Source organism: Uloborus diversus, chromosome 10, assembly GCF_026930045.1.
Source record: "Uloborus diversus isolate 005 chromosome 10, Udiv.v.3.1, whole genome shotgun sequence".
Taxonomy (NCBI): domain Eukaryota; kingdom Metazoa; phylum Arthropoda; class Arachnida; order Araneae; family Uloboridae; genus Uloborus; species Uloborus diversus.
In genome coordinates, this window is record NC_072740.1 from 19,170,881 (window position 1) to 19,179,880 (window position 9,000).

A 9,000-nucleotide genomic window follows, 5' to 3' on the forward strand; every position below is an offset into this window, starting at 1 on the left:
GGGACAGGAGCCGTTTCTAGAAACAATAACTCCAATGAGTATAGGGTCCTGTCTCAGTTCGTGATTGCGAAAAACATAATTTGAATTTAAAATTTCAGAATTCAAATTATTTTTTTTTAAATTTATTTATTTATTTCATAAATAAAATGACTGATGAAGCTAAAAAGACTCTTGAAAAAAGAGAATTGCTTTGTAAATAACCTAATTCTTTTCTTTTGAATATTTGTGTGTGTGAGGAGGCAATATGTTCTTGACTATTTAATTGAACTAAAAAAGTTTTAAGCTATAGAATCAATTTTTTAAATATATCAGTGGTGGTGCAAGGCATTTGCAAACAGTGTAATTGCACTGAGCCCGCGGCGCCATATACAAGCTCCCCAAAAGAGCTATCACCTACGTTGCGAACAGGCCCGGATCTGCGTACCCGCACACCCCGCTGTGCGGAGTGATGAGGGGGGGGGCACGCCTTTAAAGGGCCCAACGGACCAAGAAATTGAAGAAACAATTGGAAACAAAACCCTCACTAAGATTTATTAACGTTACAGATATACACTGTCGGCCTCTAGGGAGGGGACCTACAGATATTATTGCAGGGGGGGGGGGGGGCAAATTTATAGATCCGGGCCGGACTGCGAAGATTAAACATTAATTTAAATTGACTTATAGTGATAACACAGAGAAGGGGGCCTCCAAAGCATTCTGGGCTTTAGGACTCACTTCTAGTCTGTCCGGCCTGCACTTCATTCTAGGAATTTAAAATGTTTGCCTTTAATTTTTAAATTTTCGAATTTAAGTAACTATTAGGTATTATAATATCTGTGCCTCAGAGCCATACCAACGTAAGTCGCACAATCGCTACATTACAAAAGAGAGAGAAAACGTTTGCGTGGTCCATGCAAAAGATGAGACGTGCGCTCTTTTAACACCCGTAAATAATTACCCGTTTTTCATTTTATTTTTTGAGCAATCACGATTGCTAATTATTTTCATTTGACCGTCCTTGGCGTTGTGGTTCCTTTTTCAGCTTGGACCGAGAGCCTCTGCAGCACAACCGCCTACCGGCCTCTGTAGGCGCGGCTCCTCTGGTCCTGAGCACTGTCCCCCGGAATTCGCTTCTCTTGGTGGCGTCCATGTCCTACACACACACATGCTCATACTGTTGAATGTAATCGCTTTCTCCATTGGTTTAAAAGAAAGAACTGTGCTTACATCTTATTGGAAGAGACATTTGCAGCTTTCCACGGAGTTCGCAAAATCTCTTCTTTAATCCACCATCGGACTTTGGAGAAAGCTTATTGCTATTTGAGAAACATCATTGGATGCTGAAAATCTGCCCTCTATTCTATTTAAAGAGCCGCAGTCTGTTTATCAGGGCTTCACTACTTTTCTACATGTCTTGCTGTATGTGTGTCCCCATGTTTCGTATTAAATGTATTTGTTTATGTTCAGCTGTCTGAATCTCTGCTTTACACAACCTTTCAACACATACACTCACACACACGCTTATACACACATACATACACGCCTACGTGCATACACACAGGTCTACGCTAACACATAAGCCTACACATGCACGAACGCGCGCCTACTCACACACACACACAACTATACACACGTAATCGCGTAATTGCCCAGGAGGAGGGGCAGGCTTGGGGGAGACAGGAGCAGTTTCCAGAAACAATAACTCCAATGAGTAGGGTCCTGCCGCAACTAGTGATTGCGAAAAACATAATTTGAATTCAAAATTTCAGAATTCAAATTAATTTTTCATTTTTTTTAGAATTACGTTCATTTGACTCGATACGGAACATAATTCTACATACAATGCACTAATAAACTGAAAATCGCAAGTTTTGGACTTACATTATTCTGGCTCTGAGGTACAGATATGAGGTATCAACTTTCTAAAATAATCGAGTCAGCGATGCTCCCTCTGTCAGAAAATGTAGCGGCTAGGCTAACCAGCGATATAGAAATTGACTTACGCATCTGTCATTCCCAACTAAACAACAGTATCCGGCTAGTGGACAATTTTCGAGTACTACTTGTGGTAAATAAATTTTAGTATTATTTGCACAGTTTGTGCACTTGCACTTAAAAGAGGAACAAAAGAGGATCGCATATCCAGGCTTAACTCATTTTGTAAAATATTTGACTTATGCCACTTTCCTGCTAGACCGTCAAATATCCGTCTAACTAATAAGGCATGCAATAACAATACAACATTACGTGTTAATTCATTTGAGGCAGTGAGAAGTAAAGGGATGTAAGTAGTAAAATAAAAAATTTGGAGATAACCAGTACAAATAGTAGCCGAACCTCTGCTCTGTCTTGGGGCAAGAGATAGTACTAGTAGCCCTGGTAGGTGCTGCTGTATGGTAGGTGCATGATTCAGAAAAAAAAATTCAATGAAAGCCTACCTAGGAAGTTATTTTTAAACGCGTTTCATTCAAAACTTGTAAATGTCCACTTACATCCCTTTGCTTCTGAATGCCTCATTTGCATTCTTGATGAGAAATGTATGAGTTTATATAATGATTGATTAATTACTCAACTCAATCTGCAGGAAAAGCAATGACTTATATTACTTCACTTACACTTTTAACTAAAATGAGCAGCGCCGAATTGAACGCTGCTGTAGCTTTCAAAAAAAAAAAAAAAAAAATCTGATTTATTATTAGTCGATAGTTTAAAATATGGACTCAATGTTATCCATAAAGTGGCATCATTACTGTGTCATATGCAATGGTTTACGTCTAGTTAGTCATTTTGTATCAAAGTTTGCCGTTTCTGCAATGAAGTAGATTTTTTCAGCACTTTTGTTCAGTTTTGCTTTGATAAAAGAAGAAAAATACGCCTTGTTTGAATCTTTTCTTTTTGATATAAATATTACCTATCAGAAAAATGCTTCCAGGACAAAAGAGAAGAAGTTTTAAAGCGCGGCTTTTTATGAAGTGATTAATGAAATTTTCATCGGAGAAGAAAAAAAGAGAATTAAAAGAAAAAAAAATCATATAAAAGATAATAAATCGCTTTAAAAATAATAAAAGTGATGCCAGATTGTACAATTATTTAAGTAAGTTTTGGGTTCTTGGGGTTATAAAGACCACGCTTGATTTTCAAGCAGTAAGTTGGTGGGTACAAAGATCCATTAGGGCGATCCCACGGAAAACAGTCATTTTGTCCTGCACGTGACGCCTCATATATTCTATTAAAAATAATACTTAAAAATATTTATGAACAATTTTTTTTCTGCTTAACAAATTACAAACTTATGTGTGATTTCTTAAGCAATAAATTTCTTCATTGCCCTTTAAAATTATTAATTTTTAATTAAATATATGAACCGTCTTGTGCGGAACAAAGGGTTGACTTTTCGTGGAATGGCCCAATAGATAAGAATTTTTTCACACTAGAACATAAATTCTGTAAAAAAATAAAAATCTTCATAACGACAAAGTTTTTAAGCTTTTCCATTAAAAGCTTCTTTTTCAATTAAAAAACAAAAATATTTTCAATTCAAAACACTTTCTCCTAGTAAGTCACATTTTGGATTAATATAATATAAGATGGGGAAACGCTACTACGCCGTCGCGCGTTAAACAAACGTACCAACAAATAATGCAAATAAATAATAAGAGCTTTTATCGAAAAAGAGGAATTTCAAAAAATTGTCTTGTTGAAAAATAATGGGTGTGTGTGACATTAAATCTCTCTCTCTCTCTCCATTAAATTTATTTTTTATTGTTTGTTGTATTTTTTTAATTATTATTTTTCCAACTGTGCTTTCAAATTACTTCAACGTTCAATTTCACACTGAACTGTAAAAAAAAAAAAGTTTTAGGTTGCCAGCATTAATGTGTGTAATATTACACAAATTCTGAAGTGGGAAGAATTGTTGAAGGAACTTTGCACTATATGGTTTCAGTAGAATGTCTTGCTTGTATATTAGAATAAATAAGTAGTTGGGTGTTTATATTGGTTGTTAAAAAGCATGAACTTGATAAATCGTTCAAGAAAGTCATCTGAAAGCTTAATTTTTACTAATGTGTAACCTTTCAAGCAATTTCTTTGTAAGCATACAGAAAATACTGGTGTAACCTTACGCAGAAATGAGTGAGACGTTACGCTATAGTTACATTACCCTGGTGTAACCTTCCACAAAAGATGTGTAACTTTACACCAGTTATACCAGTTAAGTTACTTCTGAACAGTGTAGGTAGCTAAGCTGCCACCGATTTTATGGAGTAAGGTTACACAAATTTTTTTACAGTGTTGTTTCTAAAACTTAGCTAAACATATATTTCTTAACTAGCAGTAACCGCACGGTGATGCCCGTGCTAAGATTTTAAGGATCCGTTGAATTAAAAAAAAAAATGTCCCCCCTGCCCCCCCCCCCATTTCTGATGTGAAATGATCATTTTTCTTCAACTAAGATTCGCGTACAAAGCTTTTCAAAAAACCTATTAATGTCTCTTTGGAATTTAAAACTATTCGCCAAAACACATAGAAAGATTAACAGTAGTTTTAAAACTCAAAATAGTCCTTCAGCTGTATAGTTCATCAGCTGAGTAGTTTTTTTTAGTATAGTTCTTCAGCTGTATATTTTTTTTTTTTTGCTCCTTTGAGCGTTTTAAGCGTTCAGGTTCAAGGGAGCAAAAAAATAAATTAATAACAAAAATAAAAAAATAAAAAATAAATAATAAATAAATAAATAAATAAATAAATAATAAATAAATAAATAAATAATAAATAAATAAATAAAAAATAAAGAATAAATAAATAAATAAAAAGCGAAGTCGCAGTTTTGAAGGAGCGAAAAAAAATAAAGAAAGAAAAACGAAGGCGCACAGATTTGAGAGCGCAAAAAGAAACAAGGGCGCACAGGTTCGAGAACTCAAGTAAAACCGAAGGCGTACTCGTTCGAGGGCACTAATAAAATTAAATGAAAATTTTCGAGGGTGCAAAATAAAAAAAAAAGGTGCCACAGGTTCGAGGGCAAAAAAAAAACCGAAGCGTTCACCAAGACGGGGTTGGGAGCGTAAGAAAAAAAATCGAGTTGCACAAGCTTGAGGGTGCAAAAAGAAAAAAGAAAGAAAGAAAAAATAATAATTTGAATTTTGACATCTTGAATTCAAATTATGTTTTTCGCAATCACGAGTCTGTGTATGTAGGCGTGTGTGTTTGTGTGTGGGGTATGTGTGTTTCTGTGTAGAGGGTATGTGTATGTGTGTGTAGGCATGTGTGTTTGTGTCTGTGTGCTGGCATAAGTGTGTGGGTAGTTGTGTGTATGAATGTGTGTGTGGGGGGGGTATGTGTATGTGTGTAGGCATATGTGTTTGTGTCTGTGTGCAGGCATGAATGTGTGGGCAGTTGTGTGTATGTGTGTGTGTATGTTTGTATGCGTAAGTGTGTGTAGGTGTATGTGTGTGCATGTGTTTGTGTGTGTATGTGTGCGCGTGTGTGTGTAGTTGTGTATGTATGCGCGTCTGTGTAGGACATGGATGCAACCTGGAGACGGCTTTCGCTATAGGAGCAGCATTGTGAGGATCCCGTCGACGGTGATGGTGCGGAGGGTGGCGGTGCGAAAAATCAAAGGAACGTCAAAAGCAGTCAAGTGAGAACAATAAGCAATCGTGATTGCTCAAAAAACGAAGGTGCTCAGGATCAAGGGCGCAAAAAAGAAAAAAATCGAGGGCGCTTAAGTTTGAGGGAACAAAAAATGAAATGAAAGCGCACAGGTTCGAGGGTTAAAAAAAAAGCCATTCAGGTTCAAGGGTGCAAATAAAAAATGAAAGAAAGAAAAAAACGAAGTCCACAGGTTTGAGGGCTGCAAAAAAAAGGGGGAGAGGGAAGCGAAGGCGAAAAAAAAAAGAGAGGGCGCACAGGCAGGAGGACGCATCGGCCCACGGGATCATGGGCCTAGCAGGCTAGTCCGCCCCTGCAGGTAGTTGGCAGGTTCTGAAAACAAAAAAATTCTACCCTTTAGTATTTTAAATTCAGTTTTTGAAAATCATTATTTTAAAAATTCTAAATTGTATAGGGTCCATCTCTCCAGTCTAGACGTCGTCCATCCCTCCCGATTGTCTGGAGGAAAAGTACAATCCCCTCTAATCCTTCACTGTGAACTTCACGTTGCCATTTTAGGATATTAGGAAGCCGGCATGTACCCGGATATTACAGCACCAGAAGCAAATAGATTACATTTTATACAAAAGCTTAGATTGTATAATTAGGACCATGTAAAAAAATTATTCGACGTACCAAAAGAAACAATGATTTTTAGCAGACAAAATATTATGGTTTTTGAGAAGCAAACAGCAGCATGCCATATGAAATTTCTTTTGTACCTGACTGAGATAGGTTTTCCACCTATTAAGAGGCAACGAAATTTTTGACTGATCCATCTCACACGGTGGTCCATCGCTCCTGGAATTACCCTATTATAATTTGTTTTTCCTCCTTTGAAATCTACATCGCTTATAACGTAACCTTGATTTTAACATCATAAATGCCGCGAACCCTCCGATTTTGTTATTGTAGAGGCCAACTTTGTACGAAATTAACTAAATTATGTTCGAGGCATTAAAAACAATTTTGAAGCATTTGTCATTCCTTTAATCTATCAGTTTAAGATTATTTTTCCACAGTATGCACGCCAGGAATACTGCAGTGTGAGTATTTTCCCCCCTCCGTTTTACTGCGATAGGCTTTATGCACACACTGTAGATATTCTTCAGCAATCATGAAATTGCTGGTGGTAAAAATACAGTTAATCTATGGGAATTCGATGTGTTTGTTCTGCTCCGGTAGTTTTAATTGTAATGGGTCCGTGAGTAACGTAGCATCAGTCAGTAGCTGTGAGGGGGGCGTGGCTTCTTTCAAAACGATTTTTCTGTTCTCAAAGGTATCCATCTGTTATGTCCTGCAAAATGCATTGACAGTTGTCACACGCTCTCCGCCTAAACTCTTATAACGGAATTACGGTAGCGGAAATTTTTATTTCATGGTCATGTGATCGTCCCTAAACATTGAGCTTGACGCAAATGAAACGTTCGGCAACAATTTTAAAATAACTTTCTTAAAGTGAGTCAGTTTCTCTCTGATATCTCTCAAAGACTTTAGTTATTGCGGGCTTTAGTTGTATCACAATGTAATACTAATGATGCATAATAAGTGGCACTTTTTTGCGCGTGCTTTAATTGGCTCTTATATCTTCAGTTATTTTCTTTCAGACCGAAATATTTTCATTGGTTGTTTGAAAGATGATCAAATGAAGAAATTAAGACCGATAGGTTCACCGATATTTAAAAGTCCAGTGGCGTCATTACGGGGGGGGGGGCGGTCCGTCCCGGGTGTCACCCGTCTGGGGGGTGACACCCTAAGTGGAATTGCAAGTTTTTGAAAAATATGAAGCTAAAATGCATTTTTAAGACTACAAATTTGAAAAAATTTCGGGGGTAAAACCCCGGATCCCCCACTTTAATCTGCTTTTTCTACATTAGCAGACTTAAAATTTCGTAATAACACAAATGTAGTTGTTTTTGAATTGCATGAATGTCATGTTTTCATGTTTACATATTTTTTTTTTCTTTTGTGTCTGTGTGTGTTGGAGGCGGGGATGGGGTGACACCATAAATTGCCGCCCCGGGTGTCAACCATGCTAGGCACGCCACTGTGAAAGTTATTACCTTATTATGAAGCTCTAATTTATTTTATACTACTCATTCGAAATTTTTAGTTTGAAAATATGCTGAGTGACTTTGTATGCGATAAGAAATGTTCTTTTCTTCTGTTAATGTGCTTTTACCCATAAATTGCCTCCACGCTACGTCAGTGTTTACAAACACACTTTGTATGCTATACTGATTGAACAGGGAGCATTTTTTTGCTCTCACGCGACACCACGTAATTTGTACTGAACGTGGTAACAACAAGGAATGTTTTTCCATTTCGCAAACTTTTCAGATCAACCTTTTTGGTGACACAAAATGTGTCTGAATTAAGAAATTTTGAAAGGTCTATATTTAAACAAAAATTAAAAACACACAAAACTCGAAGATTATTATTGCAACTTCCTTACTATATCAATAACACAAAAGAAAAAGCTCTTATTGCACTTTGTAACCCGAGTTTCGTTTCTGGGTAAAAAAATATTATTTTCTAATTGGTTCTATTCCCAATCCATGAGAAAACTTGACTTCCCTGCAAAGATCTTGCTTCTTTGAACAGAACAATAAATATTTATATTTGCATACCTTTATTAAGTAAACGTACACATTTGGGGCAAGGAAAAAGGGAACATGTTTTAAATCAAATGTATATTTCCACATAAATTCTACAAATTGATGACGAGGAAGCTGGGTGTTGTTTTGTGGAATTTCTAAGTCATATCGCATTCACGAATATGTCCCCAAATAGTTTCCCCTCAAGTGTTCATTGCAGGATATTTCAAAAACGACTTTGTGGTAATTATTATTATATTAGAAAAATTCTAATGCAAAAATGATAAAAAAAAAAAAAAAAACACACACACACACACACACCTCAGTTGGCAGCTATTGTGTTAATTTGGCAGTCACATTGATGTTAAATCAATGTGACAGCTACAAAAGTGAAGGCTGAAGGGCATAACTACTCCTTTCTGCAGACTTTCTGCTTAACCAAACAGAAATCAGTACAGTCAAGCCAGAAGCAGAGTTTTTTGAAAATTTATTTCTCAGCGCTATGAGAAATTGCGAAAAACCGAAAGCAAAATTAGAAACGCAGTTTTTTCTTTAGAAAATATTTATTAGCGTTTTTATCTTTTGCACCATTTTATCACATTTTATGTTCTCCTGTTTAGTTTTTCACTCTTTGTATTATTTTATTTTGTTTAGTAAATTTCAGTAATCCCGCTCTGCGTAACAGGGATATAGTTTTTTATGTTTCAGATTTCCTGTGAAAAGAAAAAAAAAAAAAAAAAAAGAAAACAACATAAACATGCAAAGCTCTTTCCTA